The sequence below is a fragment of the Heloderma suspectum genome, chromosome 2 (genome assembly GCF_057233095.1).
Source record: "Heloderma suspectum isolate Gila_16-S chromosome 2, 16-S_ref, whole genome shotgun sequence".
Taxonomy (NCBI): Eukaryota; Metazoa; Chordata; class Lepidosauria; order Squamata; family Helodermatidae; genus Heloderma; species Heloderma suspectum.
Window position 1 is genome coordinate 315,055,069 of NC_139459.1, and position 15,460 is coordinate 315,070,528.

Genomic DNA, 15,460 nt, shown 5'->3' on the forward strand with positions numbered 1-15,460 from the left:
CATTGCATCGGTGATGCTATCTAGCCATCTCATCCTCTGTCGTCCCCTTCTCCTTTTGCCTTCAGTCTTTCCCAGCATCAGGGAAAGCAGGGGATAGAAGGAGGTAAAACTTAGTGTCATTTGAAGGGATAGAACAACCCCCTGCTCAATGCAGGAAGCCTGATTCCCAGGTGGTCTCCCATCCAAGTACTGACCAGGGCTGACCCTGCTGAACTTCCAAGATCAGACAAGCGCGTGCACATCAAGCCCTCTGCTGGTTGGTGATAAAACTTCCAGTGCTGAGGAAGCTATGCTGGCCTATCAGTAGCAGCTGCCCCTCTTCCTCATGCCGGCTGTCAAGGGCTGGTGAGGGGAAAAGAGCCTCGGCAGACACCCCCCAGCCTCTCGCCCTGGCCTCCAATGAGAGCAGCCTTCCTTGAAAGCAGGAAAACAGCACGGTGGCGGAGTGTGAACCATGCTTGCGCATTCGAGGAGGTACTGGAACAGGGACAGAGGGTGAGTGTGGATAATCACATTTTAATGCGAGTGCATTTAACCTGAGAGTGCACCGACTTCATTGCGATGGCGGGCGCAAAGTAGATCGGCCTGGAGTCACCCATCTGAAAGCATCCCTGAATTATGGAAAAGTGAGCTTAGTAGAAGCCACTAAGCTTCTTATTATTGCAGTTTGAGCTTGCTGGATAATGACCTGTATCAAGTATGTCTTCGGGCTACCACTGGTAGGCAACTGCTTCCTTACTGGTGTTTCTTATTCAAACAGCAAATATGTAACTAAACAAATTGTACAAAGATACCATAAGTAAACAGTCACACTTGTTTCCAGAATACTCAGTTCAGTTCCCACCCCCATTCCCCATAGTCAGTCAGCACTCTGTGCCCATTGAGCATGCTCAGGCCTCATTGGGCTGTTTTTGGCTCCCCCTCCCCCTTAGGTTTTTTCTAAATAACTGTTCTACTCCCGTAACCCGTAAGTGTTCCCCTGAGCCTTCTGATACCTTTCTTTTGTGCATAGATGGTGCCGTTTTGACTGCATAAGGATACAAACTCAGAGAATGAGTTTGCTATTATAGCTATGCCCTAAGCACTTTATTAAGAAATACAGGTCTCATGCACTATCCCACATTCTGTAGTTGCTTTTTTGGTCCTTTGTGTGTGAACTTAATTTTAATCAGAGAAGCAGAACACATAGGAGGCAAATGTTTAGAATGGGTTAGCAGTATGGATGCAAGCCACTTTGTCATAGAAGTGTTAGATGGTTAAAGAAAGGGTAACAGCTGGTATGTTGGGAAACATTGCTTGAAGGCCCTATGTGAATATGCATTAGAAAAATCCAGTGTAATTCCTATGTCTTTTTACCTAACCCAATGTACCAATATATTGCCTGTTTAACCACAACTGGATATAGGAAATATACATCACAAATTTAGGGCGCAATCCTATGCATGCTCCCTTACAGTGCAATCCTATGCATGTTTAGACAGGAAAAAGTCCTACAACTCCCAGCCTGCTCTAGCCAGTTGGGGCATGCTGGGAGCTATAGGACTTTTTTCTCTCTAAACATGCAAAGGATTGCACCTTAAGGGAACAATCCTATGCACATTTAAGACAGAGAAAAGGCCTATAACTCCCAGCATTGCACCTTTAACTGGTTTTAACATACTACCAGGCTGGGAATGTGTGACTCTACTGCTGCACATCGGAAGAGTAATTGCAATAGAGTAGCCCTAGAATTCAGTGATTCTCAGTGTTGTGTAAGAGCATAGCCATTATTTATTTACTTGAATCATTTTTATTGGTGCCCAGTTATGAAATTTAGTTGGTTGCTTTTTATCTCATGAGTTGGAACCTCATGAGAAAAAAGTCCCTCAAACTTTGCTGGGACTTTCCATTGATCACCAGAGGTTGATGCATTGCAACTTTGCAAGTAATCAGTTCCTGAAGTGCTGTTACTGAAATGCTTCACTCTTCTCCATAGCTAAGTTTATTCTACTTTATCCTGTCAATGGCACTAAGGTGTGTTTTTGTGTGTGTGGGTGAGAGAGAGGGGGTAGGCAGGGAAAGAGAGAAAGTCAGTTATTTTGGCCACATGCTGCAACATTAAGAAAATTATTTTTTCTAAAGAACATATATCTATTAAATGCTGATGGGTCTATTCCCAGTAAATTGTAACTCTTTAAAGTGTTTTTGCTCTTGTGCAGCCTGTCCCTCAGTGTAATAAGGCATCTATTCATAGTTAATTTCAGCAGATCCATTTATCCAGCCAGGAACTAACCTCTGATCATTTGTTGTAACTCAACTGCATACAACAAAACATCAGCTGATTATCCCAAAAACCTTCCAATACACAGATCTCAAAACAGTGTGGGATACGGTCAGGCTCTCCTCTCCCAATCTCTTAAACCAGCATAACGTCAAATAAACTATTGTTTTCCATTCTTAGCTGAATAATTCTATATTACCTTGAAAGAATCCATGCATTCATTGAACAGCGCAAAAGTGTGTAGAATTACTGCATTAATTTTGAAAACATTTGTCTCGGAAAAAATAAGGAAGGCAGCTTTCCTGCTACTCAACTAAAATACTGTAGGTCTCATGGTCCTGTGACTGTCTTGTGCTCTAGATCATGGGCTAAAAGTTAGGGAAAGGGAACAGATTGGAGGAGCACAATATGTTCTCATTCTTATGAAGAAGTGTGAACCTGCAACTAACAGCGCAATCCTATACATATCTGCTCAGATGTACGCCACACTTTCGTTCAGCTTTACACCCAGGTAACTGAGTATAGGATTGCAGCCAAATTGTTGCAGTGTATCCCCAGCCTCTAATGAGAGTATTCCTGCACAGGGCTCCAACCAGACTGGAATGGAAGCCTTGCATCATTGTTTGGGACTTTCAGAAGACACTTTTTTTCTTTCTTTCACAACCACCTGAAACCTGAGTGTTTTCTCGCTATATACTAGGAGAGTGGGTGTGATGGAGAGAAATATAGCATGGGTGGGGGAGGGAACAGCTTTTTAACCTCAATGGCACACATCTCCCTGACCCAAATGCTCAACTATTAGGGATTCAAGCACATTGATTCCTTCTCTCTCCCTTCATTTCCTTCACCTTCAACTGACATGTTCCACAATGCATGTCCCTTAACCACAGGCCTTCTTTCTAAATTAACACAGTCTTCCCGACTTCTGGTTCCTTTAGACCAGGGGCAGGGAATCTTTCAGCCTGAGGGCCAAATTCAATTTCAGAAAAGCTCTTGGGGTGCTGGGTGGGCCAAAGGCAAAAGGGGCAGGACCAAAATACCAAAAACACCAGGGTATTTTAGCTTAAAGCTTTTACTGTTAGTAACTAAGTCTTGGAGAAGAATTTCAACCTTTGAGAATTAGGGAGGGGGGAATGTGCAAAAGCTGGAAAACCACAAAATGATAAGCAGTTGGGGAAAGGGCACACGGCCATCTGGGAAACTGTGGAGAGTTGGATTGGGACCCCAGGTGGGGCTGGGTTCCCCACGCCTGCTTTAGCCTGCTCTTTTTTCTTCTCCATAGCAGGGAAATGTTTCTTTTTACTGCCACATCACTGAAATTTGGCAGTGCGGCAGTGGCTCTTTGGAGGGCAGCGAGGGCTGCAAAACAGGCCGGGGAGTGCATGTGTCACTCTCCCCTGATTTAAACAATTCATTTGAATAACATGAAACTATTAAATATAGGTACATTGATGACCCAATCAGAGTTAGGATAAGGGGAGATCTGGATAACCATGGTTCAGAGAATGGCAATTCTGCTGTACTCCATTATTGTTTTGTGCTCTTGTGAGTGCATGCCTTGATGTCCAATCCCAATACCACCACCACCAAGACCTTTGGGTTGGGAAGATCCGTTGACAGCCTTCTTTGCCATTCAAATGTTCATTGAGTGTAAGCCGCTCCGGGAGCCATTTTCTGGCTGAGGAGCGGGATAAAAATACAATAAATAAATAAATAACCTTTGCATGATGGGGAAAGAGTTGGATTCCAAAGAATGGTACTTATCTCCAGTAGTATACATTTCACAACACATCCCCCGACCCCTCCCTTTGGATTCATCTGGTAATGAAGGTGGCTTCATCTCCTCTTTATTAGCTATGCATTACCCTGAGTGCTCATTGGAAGGCCAGATCCTGAAGCTGAAGCTCAAATATTCTGGCCACCTAATGCGAAGAGCAAACTGTCTGGAAAAGACCCTGATGCTGGGAAAGACTGAAGGCAAAAGGAGAAGGGGACGGCAGAGGATGAGATGGCTAGATAGCATCACTGATGCAATGAATATGGACTTGAGCATGCTCCGGGAGAGAGCGGAGGACAGGAAGGCCTGGCGTGCTATGGTCCATGGGGTCACGAAGAGTGAACAACAACAACAACAACAAATTAATGCTTGTATGTAGAAGATTTATATCCTGACTTTCAGTTACAAGAGCCCGCAAAGGCGGCTCACAATGTTAATTAAAAACATATACAATAATATAATATTACAATAAATGAGGAAGTTGACTTATACTGGGCATGATTGCTAAGATTGGTCAGCTTGACATTCCATGGCATAGGCTTCCATGGACCCATGGCCCACTTCATATTCCACTATGGTAAAGTCTTGTTCTTTCTGTGTACTCTAAAATGTATGCTCGAGGCTCTTAGATATGGTTTTAGAAATGGGCTTTGACTCTTTGGGCCAGGTCACACGATCACTGCAGCCCAACATGGCTTATTTAAGCCACAGTGGGTTGCAGCGCATGCTGGTGGCTGTTTTGCATATTGAGCCTCCAAACAACCCCAGCTGCCTGGGTTTTGACAACACAACAAACCATGGCAACCCCTCACCACAGGCTGAATATTCAAAATGGCTGCTGGCACACACCACAAACCACTGTGGCTTAAATAAGCCATGGTGGACTACAGTGATCGTGCAAACCCTGACTCTGTAACTAAAGGTAGGATCTTGTAACTAAAATAAGTATGGACTCTATTCCCCATGCAAAAGAAAACTTTTTAGAGTTATACATTCCTGTATTTTCTAAAAGATTTCAGGGGTCAATTGGGTGTATATAGGGGAAGGCAGTCAGCTAGATATCCCGGTCCCAAGTTGTTTAGGCCTTTGTATACCAACAACAAAACCTTGAACATGGCTCGATAGCTAATAGGCAGCCAGTGCTTTTAACACAGGTGTAGTATGTGTATAGTTCGGTGCTCCACTGAGAATCCTAGCTGCTGCATTCTGTATTGGCTCTTCTTCCAAACCAAGTGCAAGGGCAGCCCCACACAGAGCACATTACAGTAGTCTAATTGTGAGGTTATCAGTGCACAGATCACAGTGGTTAGGCTTTCCCTATCCAGGAATAGGCATAGTTGGCACACCAACCAAAGTTGGTAATGGGTGCTCCGAGCCACTGAGGTCACCTGAGCTTCCACTGACAAAGATGGAATAAACTTCTCTTGATGGAATAAATTGCTGTTCCTAAAACTTATAAGGTACAGCACATTTCTTTGCTATGAACAGGGGTGGGGGCACAGAAGGATAACAAAACTCTGATATATGGTAGTGAGAGGACATTACCTATCTTCATATCTAACAGAACTAATCTGAATATTGTATTATAAATCAACATATTGTCTAAATACACATTTTAAGGGTCAAGAGCTATTTTTCCAGTCTTTATTTTAAAAAGACCAGATCACTTTTATCAGCTGGAAAATAACAGAGAAACAAAAATACAGCAAATCAAATCAGATTAAAGTAGCTAACAGAATAAAATATTAAATCTGCTGTATGTAAATCCCATTGAGCGGAAGGAGAGAAGTTGAGATCCTTAAGAATGGGAATCTAATTTTAGCCAGGCCCATTGTGAGGTGTGTGAGTCAGTAATGATTGTGTGATGTTACATAACCCACTATATCTGTGCTGCATTTCTTGAGCACACAATGCTAGAGAGGAAGATGGTGCTTTTATATCCTCCCCCTCCTTTCCTCATGAGTACGTTAACATTTTCATTTCAAGAGAGACCCCTAATGTCATTCAAATGTATTTTTAAAAAAACTTAATTAAAAATAGCAGCGGGCTGGTTATATAATGTGATTAACTGCAGTATTAGAATGAAAAAAAAGCCATAGGCCACATGCAAAGTCATGTTGAGGGGTGGGAGGGACAAGGGTGAAATGCACGACTTATCAGTTTCGTTATGTACGTTTCACAGGACATTAGTTTATTCCTTGTATAATTTAATTACCATAAGGAGAAGCTAGATAAGTCTATGTTCTGCCAAAGCAAGCATAAGAAACAAGATCAAGAAAAAGGTAGAAATAAATATCTACGGGACAATGGAACTCAAAGCATGTGCAAATGTCAAATCATCTGCTCATTATTATGTATGTAGTGTAGTATTTACATTTGTTGTTGTTCAGTTGTGTCCGACTCTTCGTGACCCCAGGGACCATAGCACGCCAGGCCTTCCTGTCCTCCGCTCTCTCCCGGAGTGTGCTCAAGTTCATATTCATTGCATCGGTGATGCTATCTAGCCATCTCATCCTCTGCCGTCCCCTTCTCCTTTTGCCTTCAGTCTTTCCCAGCATCAGGGTCTTTTCCAGACAGTTTGCTCTTCGCATTAGGTGGCCAGAATATTTGAGCTTCAGCTTCAGGATCTGTCGTTCCAATGAGCAGTCAGGGTTGATTTCCTTTAGGATGGACTGATTTGACCTAAAGAATCTGCACTCCTCATGTAAGGAGCCCACATTTCTATAGAACTGGGAGCTTTGTTATAATCATCTTTCAGAATATTTACAGTCAGAATAGCTGTAATTCTGAGGTATTTTATTTTTGTTTGCAGATGTGTTACCAAAGAACTGAAGACTCAGTCTACATTTTTTTCTCTGTCTCTGACAGTCACAAAAACAGGAGCTACTGATCAAAGCCCAGAGCTTCAGATAACTATGCTCAATTCTGTGCTATGCAGGAGTTTTGCAGGGTGTTCCTATGTTTTATCAGGCACTAGCTGATATACCCAGCGTTGCCTGGGATGTAATTTTGTCATAGGTACTATTTGTTAGAAACGCATTAAGGTAGGTTTTCACCATAAGAAAGGTGAAAAGTTGAATCCACCAGACTTGATTAAAAAAAGCACAACAATTATAATGAGCAGATTGAATAAAAAACACTACTAAAAATGGAAGAGACTGAATCTGGAGAACCAGTGTGGTGTAGTGGCAAGAGTGTTGGACTAGGAGCTGGGAGATCCGGGTTCTAGTCCCCACTTGGCCATGGAAGCTCACTGGGTGACTTTGGGCCAGTCACAGACTCTCAGCCCAACCCACCTCACAGGGTTGTTGTTGTGAGGATAAAATGGAGAGGAGGAGGATAATGTAAGCTGCCTTGGGTTCCTTGCAAGAGGAAAAAAGGCGGGGTATAAATGCAATAAATAAATAAATAAATAAATCTGTAAGCACTACTACAATATAATCCACACTGAATCTCATACCACTATTAAAATGTTCAACAGAGGCTTCCTTGCTGGATATTGCAGGAAGAGGGGAGAGAAACTAAATGCTCCCCAGTCAGAAAAGAAACCATGAGTAAAGGAGAGGGACAAAGGGCAGTCAGCCAATCCAAGGTGAAGGAAGTCAGAGTGAATGGGAGAGAGACCAATAGAATGGAAGATGGCCAATAGGATGACTCATAGGTGAAATCAGAAACCTGGCCTGTACCATAATTGAGAGGGTGTACTTGTTAATAAGGGAAAGTATAAACAAAGTAATAATGGAACCCAGTGACTCCTGTCATACACTCTGGCAAGTGAGAATGTGAAGTAAAAGGGGCAGCAACTGTAGGGCCCAAGTGGCAGGCTCAGTGGGCCCCTACAGTGTGATTACACCCAGGGCAGCTCCCCCTTATTCTCTGCGTTACATACAGCCCCGCAGCCAGCCACAAACACACAAACCCACACACAATTTTTGACTTTTATATATATAGAAGATTGATCATTTTTACCAGCAGATCAATTCTGCTGACCAGACTTCTGTGTCAGTGCAACATTCTTGAATGACTTGCACACCAGTACTGTACCAAAACTCATGGTTTTTCTTTGTCCTCCTGCAGTTGTTATTCAGATCATAAACAATTATTTGGCAAGCAGTAGCTTCTAGGATCAGGCCATCCAATTACAGCTAAATGTGTCAAACTCAAGGGCAATATAAAGAGATCATTAAAACTTCCCCTCAGCTACTTCTTTTCATAGGACTTGTAGTTTCATATAGTGATCTAATGAGAGTTCATTCAGATATTTTTCCTCCAATATTTTTCTCTCCTATGCTCAGCAAGGGTTATAGTTTAATTAAAGGATGTCAGAAGAAAAGGAAGCTGCCCCTGAGATAATCACTGCCTGTTGTTAGATAAGTACTGAGGTGAAGACAAGCAAAAAGGACTATCATGAAAACGATAAATTATGGAGAAGAGGGGATGGCTGACGGTTCAAAAATATAACTGACTTTATTTTAATTTATAAGGATGCCATGACGCTGTTTTCTGAATTGCCCTGTGCAGATGGTCTCCAATGTTCTTGTCCTTAAATGTTCTTGCTTTCTCTGGTGTATTTAATGGAAACGTTCAGCTCCAAGTTGCACTTGGGAAGGATTCTTACTTTCAAACCAGTATATCTCTAATAGCCACTTCAGTATTTTCAGACAGGCATATTATTTTCTGCTCTTGCACACATAAACTTCTAATATTGATATCCTCTGTGGTGAGATGACCTCTAATACTGAGTCATGATCTAAAACATGCTGTAAATTACTAACAACTGAGTCTGTGCACATTGAATTAAAAAAGGTCAACCAACAGGTAAATTTGCATATCACTTATCCATTTGCATGTTACGTTTTGAATATAAAATAGAGGGTTTGGGAAGATTAATAACTGTTAGGTCTTCAAGACCAAGGAAACGAATAGTGGATGTAACAGAAAAATGTGAGCAGTACTGATGACATCCTCTTTATTATTCCAACTGTGAGCCTAATTCATAGGCACAAACACAGCTATTTGATCTGCCAGTGCCAAAATCCAAACAGTTTATTGAAGAACTGCAAAATCTTCTTGTTCTGCTTGGGATTAAGCTTCTCTGAGATAATTTTAATTTGAACTGCCATCTAGATTTAGTGGGCAGTTTAGTCTATGGGTCTTGTCATGGAGATGCGGCAGAACTTTTGGTTAGTCCCATTCTTTCCTAGTGTTGTATGAGTAGGGTGAAGAATCCAGGCAAAAATATGAGAGGAATAATAAGAGATTGACATTGGATAGACAGAGAGCTCTGATGTTAGAACCCTCTGGCAAGAACTGGGCAGGGCAGGAAGACAGAAGCTTTTACAACCTCCCATTCCTCCATTATTATTATTATTATTATTATTATTATTATTATTATAATAATAACTAGATGGGTCTCTCAGCCCGTCTAGCTGACTTACCAGACAGTAGGACAGGGTGTGTGTGGCAGAGAGGTTCTACTGAGTGGATCCAGGCCTTTCCTCCTCCTTCCTCTCCCACTGGAATGCCCCCTTTTTACCCTCCTTGACCTCTTCCAAGGATGCTCTTGTATCCTTGGAGGAGAAGCTGTCGCGGTGCTTTCCACAGTGGCGGGGGGTGGTGTGGTGCACTTGGATTCCTACCCCCAAAGTCATAGCTATTTTATAGCCTCAGGGGGAGAATCCATACCATCCTATGGCTCCTCAGACAACATCTGAGAAGCCACAGGATTATTCTGCCTAATATGTTGTGTTTATTTACATTATTTACAAGGCTTGCTATTTTGTCAGCCAAATCCCTGTCAGCTATTCTTACTGTTTCACTCAGCTAACTACTAGTCAACCAAGAGCATCTTAGAATGCTGAAGGTGCATTATATAAAATGGGGTGTGATCAGAAGTACTGAGAGTGACAGCAGTGATCCTGCAAAATATATTATGGAATTTACAGTTAGTCTAGATCTCAATCTTACCTCACCAATGAATTACCAAGCTCTAAGACAATTCAAACATCCCAGTTCAGTAGTCTTCAAATTGATTTAAGTATGATACTTCACATATATTCTGGCGATGTGAAATACAAAATACAAATTTTCCTTAGGGCATTGAACAAATTATCTTTAGAATATGCTACTGCCAAAGATACATTGCAAATCTATTGTAATTTCAGCTGCAATCTCTATAACCCAGTCTTTCAAAAACTGTTAAAATAGTAAGCCACACTGAGTTTTTCCTCCAGCAATAACCTTTTTTGAAAGGGGACAGACGACAAACTGAAGACCAAGTGCTTTATCATGGGGGAGCCAGATTACTGCCGAGAAGAAACCCTGTGATGTGCCTATAAATAACACACATTTTGCAGCCAGCACCAACCACTTTGTGGCTATTAATCTTTCTGTCAAATGGTCATCATACAACCTGAAATTCAGACTCCAATTACCCTCTCCCATGGAAGCAATGTTCCCCGGAGTGTTTTACATACATATCTGCTGGATTAAAACCCCTACAACCAAACGGATATTTGCTTTTTCAGATTTCCTGTTTCGTGATCTACTATTTTAAAAACACGCACCCCCCGTTTGTTAAAGTCAAATGCTGAAGAAGCACAGGTATTTGTTACATTTGGCTTTCTGTGCATTAGTTTGCAGATACATATTTGATCCCAGATTATCCATATTTATATGTCTTTGTCACATGGACAGTCATCACTGCCTTAGGTTCTTGTAAACTGCTCTGGAAGCTCTGCTAAAGGATGTTATAGAAATATTTTAAATAATAGTCTCCACAACTGTCTGAGCCATCCATGGTTGTGGGGAGACTAGTGTTCCAGATGCTTTTAGACACCCCACCCCCCAAGTACCTATTCTCTTCTCTTGCGTGTGGATTCTTAGTGGCCAAAACAGCACCACACACACAGGAGGGAAGGATAAGCAGGCTCGGGAAACTCACATGTTTTCATCTTTTTTAAAGGGGGGGGACACTCCCTCAAAACAGGCCAATGATGATTAAGCATGATCGTTGGGCATGGAATACAGACTCACTATTGAGGGAGAAGGGGTGGCGGAGACAGAAAACCTGAGGAGGAATGGAATGAAGTATCCTGGAAGACGGCATGGCTGGCACTCTGAAGAGCAGCACTCCGCATTGCAACATTTTGTTGCACGTTCACATGTCCTTTCATGAGACCTAAGAGTTGCCTCTTAGACCAAAGGTACATTTCTAACATTCTGTTTCCAATAGCAGCCAGCACCTGGGAGCTCACAAGTAGAGCATGTGAAAATGAAGGTCTTCCCATTGTTCAACAACAGCATTGCTCAACTGCCCATGACGTTGCAAGCTCCATCTACCCTTATCGTGGTTTATATTGTTAAACCTACCTTCTATAAATTCGTTTAATCCGTTTCTAAAAACTTCTAAGCCAGTGGCCACTACAGGTGACTTTCACAAGGTGATGGCCGGTGGAGAGGCTTTGAGCATGTTATCTTTAAGCCTAGCCTCCTAGCGTGGCTAAAATAAGAACTACAGAGCACTTTGTTTACTAAAAAAAAAAAGGTACAGAAAATATTGATATGATGAATGTATTTATTTAAAATTATTTTTAGGCTGCCTTTAGAGAAAAACCTTTATTCGAGAACCCTTGTTTTCTGGAGGTGAGTGAAATGTATACGCACCCACCCAACCTCACACAGTGGAGACGCATATAAATGACAATTGGTATCCCAAGGGATGCCCAATATCACGCGCGTGTTAAGCCACTCTAAGGATTCGCCATATCCTTGTTCAGAGAACGGGCCAGTCAAGCCTCCTTACAGAACATAAAGGCGCCGTCACAGCTCCCCTTATCATCACCATCGTTAAAATGTTTTATTTTGCAGCCTCGCACATCATCTATTTGAGACACGGATTGAGCTCCTATGAGAAGGGGAAATATGTCCCAAGCCTACTTCTTCTGTGGTAAACTCCTTTTTATTTTATTTTATTGCCAGAGACGAGGCACCGGGGGAGGCGCCGACTTCGTTGACTCACTGCCGCCTGCAAGCCACCCTTCCCCCGCTCCCTCCTGCTCCCGCGCGCCGCCGCGCTCGTTACGCCCCAACCGTTTCTCCGCTTCGCTCTGTGCCTCTGGCGGCCGTTGGTTCCCTCTGCCAGCGTGTGGAGCCGCGTGAGGGGGCGGGGCCCACCGCATCGCGCGGGCCCACGCGGAGGAGAACGTGCCCGGGGCGCGCCCTCTCCTCCCACCAGGTCTGGCCGGCCTAGCCGCGGCCTCGGGGCGGGGGAGGAGGGCGCATGACCGCCTCGCGCGCCCCTCCCTCGCCTCCGTCCGGGTCCCGCCCTCGCTCGGGCGGTGCGGGTGCGCGCGGCGGCGTCCGCGGCCAAAGCTCAGCGCCGCACGGGGCGAGGCGGCTCTGCCGGGGGGGGGGGGGCTCCTGGAAAGGGCGCGGAGGGGAGAGGCCGCCTCGGCGGCGGCGGGAGGCAGAGGCCAAGCTAAGCCCGCTCCCCTTCGGCTCTCCATGAGGGCCAAACGCCGCGCGCGACCTGTGAGCGGACTGCTCGACTTGGTGCATAAATACCGCTCTGCCGCCCCCAGGGTGCCTGAGCAGCTCTTCGGGGCGGAGGGAGGGGTGTTGACCCGTCAGCCTCCAGCAGCGCGTCCCTCATCACCGCCCACAGCTGCCGTCTGCCCCGGGGAAGAACAGGCCCACCCCGCCTTTCCCTTCCTCCCCCAGCTAAAGGTCTTGAGTATATCGCGCCTTCCCTCGATGGGCGCCTTTCTCCGGCCGCTCGGGTGTTCCTGCTCGACCGCCCGCCCCCTATTCCATTCGGTGCCTATAACGCCTTTCCCTCGGCCCTCCGCCCGCCCGCCAGCTCCCTCCCCGAGTCTGCCTGGGGGCCCGGCTGGCTCTTTCTCCTCGCCGTGGCGGGCCTGTCTGGGTCTCCTCCGTTTTGACGCGTTCTCTGGAGGCGCTTTCCCCGCCTCTCCAGAGCCCGTTCTCGTTCCCCGTTTCCTCCCGCAGTGTCTCCAACTCCCTTTTCTCCCAATGCCAGTTTGGCGCTGTCTCGTCCTGTCATCCGTTCCAGGCCGCCTGGGGAATTTTCCAAGCCATTAAAAAAAAAAAAAAAACCCTTTGGGGAAGGGAATAGAAGCGCGCGGGGGGGGGGGAGGACAACCCTCCTCGCCCTCCGGCGCAGGGAGTGCAACGTTAGATGTCCAGACCCTGTACTTCAACATGGGCTCTGGACATCTAACCCTCCTTCGGGCAGATCTGGCCTGAAAAGAAAGCACTGGAGTGGAAAAAAGAAAGATCTGAAGTGAAAATAAAGCAGAAAGATAACTCTGGCATATGAGCTCTTCCTTGGAAATTGAGGGGAAACGTTTACAGGAACACAGCAAGCATTAAAAAGGGGAAGGCAAAGTTGATGTAAATATCTGGAACAATGCAAAAAGATACACCTTTTAACGCTAGCTGGATGGGACTAAGGATACATCCTGTGCAGCATCCTTGCAACAGAGGACAGCCAGAAGCTTTTGGAAAGCTTAGCTCACGGTAGTGGATGCAGGCAACAACCCTCCTCTGTTGTTTGTTTCCCACCTCCCAAAAAACATGGAATAGAGAGGGATACCATTTGAACCTAGAGGTTCTATTTAGCTATCATTCAGCTGCCCTCCATAAATTTGTCTAATCCAATTTTAAAGCAATCTATGATCATGGCCATCACATCTTGAGGTGGCAAATTCCATAAATCATGCATTAGTAGTACTCTCTCGGCGTGTTTGGCTTTTGTCTGCAGGTCAAATTTCACTAGATGAGCCTGAATTCCAGCTTCCAGAGGGGTAGCCATGGCTGTTGCAGCAGAGTTCTAAGAACATGATGGGGGGGGGACCTCTCCATCTTTATCATGGCATTTGCTTTCACTGCCACAGCACACACAGTTCACAGTTACCCATCATCAGTTAGTCAAGACCAGTTTAGACTCCTTCAGTGTGTATGTGAATTTAGGAATTTTTGCCCCAATGTATACCACTGCATTTACATTGAACCTAATTTGCCATTTTGTTGCCCAGTCGCCCACTTTGAAAAGGTCTTGTTTTCACAATTCGTTGAATACGTTGCTGTCATCCACAAACATGGGCACCTCAACCCAATTCCAGATCATTACGAATTGAAAAGCATTGGTCTCAATACAGATCCTTAATGGAACCCTCTATCTCCCTCTTATTGTGAGAACTTCATGGCTTTCTATCATTGGTCACTGTAATCTGTTAAAATCCATGGGAACAATCTGCAGGAATCCCTGAGAATTTAGCAGTTATTCCATGACTGCTAAAATTGCTCAGGTGCCCTTGGTTGAGGGGCTGTGCCAATAAAATCAAAAATCCATATATAATTACCAATTACTGCTATTTACATGTTTGCTAACACCAAGAATTAAAACAAATTTAGTGAAATATATAATACGTTAAAATACACATTTGTATAACTATTACATACACATATATATGATTAAAAAAACCTACCAGTTAAGACCAGAGTGAAGGTTATCCCATGTTGGCTCAAGCTCCACAAAGCCAGGAAATTGGAGGCTTAGGCTGATGCCTTAACAGATGTACCCCATGATCGGTAATGATGTTGTGCAATGTCCCAAATTGTGCTTACTTACAACTTACCCTCTGTTCATCCACTTGGTCTTTCAGGGCCAAATCCAGATGGGGAGGATTTTATTTATATATTTTATTTATTTATTTAAAACATTTGTATCCCGCCCTATATCATCAAGATCTCAGGGTGGTGTACAGATAAAATCAATTTAAACTGTTTAAGAGGATGAAGTGTATGGGACCAGCAAAGATGCCCCATGTTGTCCTGGCCCTGTATTGCTATATAGTAATTAGTATAGTATAGGAATCTATACTATATTGCTAGAGGAATCCTTTTGTGAGTTGACCCATGCCTGTTTGTTGCTTGTAAACAAGCACAATTTGGGACACTGTTATCCACTAGAAAGTTTGTAGCGACTTACCAAAGGTTCATCATGGTATTCACACCAACATTTTCTACACAGCACTCTAAACATCAGTTAATATGCTCATTCAGAGTAAAACATTTTTGCAGCAATTACAAAATACAAAACAAAGTATGGAAAAAATGAGCAGAAGCCCTTTGGATATATGTGATCCTTCATCAGTCCACATTGGGTACAGCTAAGTCCTTGATAAATCTGTTTTTTGACCTGCCTAGAGTTATATATAGCCCCGGTGGCTTAGTGGTTAAGACGCTGAACTGCAGACTGGAAGATTGGCAGTTCAGCAGTTCGAGACCCGAGTGCTGCGTGACGGAGCTCAGCCCCAGCTCCTGCCAACCTAGCAGTTTGAAAGCAAGAAATTGCAAGTAGATAAATAGGTACCGCCTCGGTGGGAAAGGTAACAGCG

At 44.1% G+C, this 15,460-nt stretch overlaps 1 long non-coding RNA gene across 1 annotated transcript in view; it reads left to right on the top strand.

Annotated features, from left to right (window-relative positions):
- The first annotated feature begins 11,925 nt into the window (after positions 1–11,925).
- Positions 11,926–15,460, top strand: part of LOC146354984 (uncharacterized) — a 74,497-nt gene continuing 70,962 nt past the window's right edge. Inside the window, exon 1 of the long non-coding RNA XR_014788559.1 lies at positions 11,926–11,985. This is a non-coding gene — a long non-coding RNA (uncharacterized LOC146354984). The remainder of the gene's footprint in view (positions 11,986–15,460) is intronic.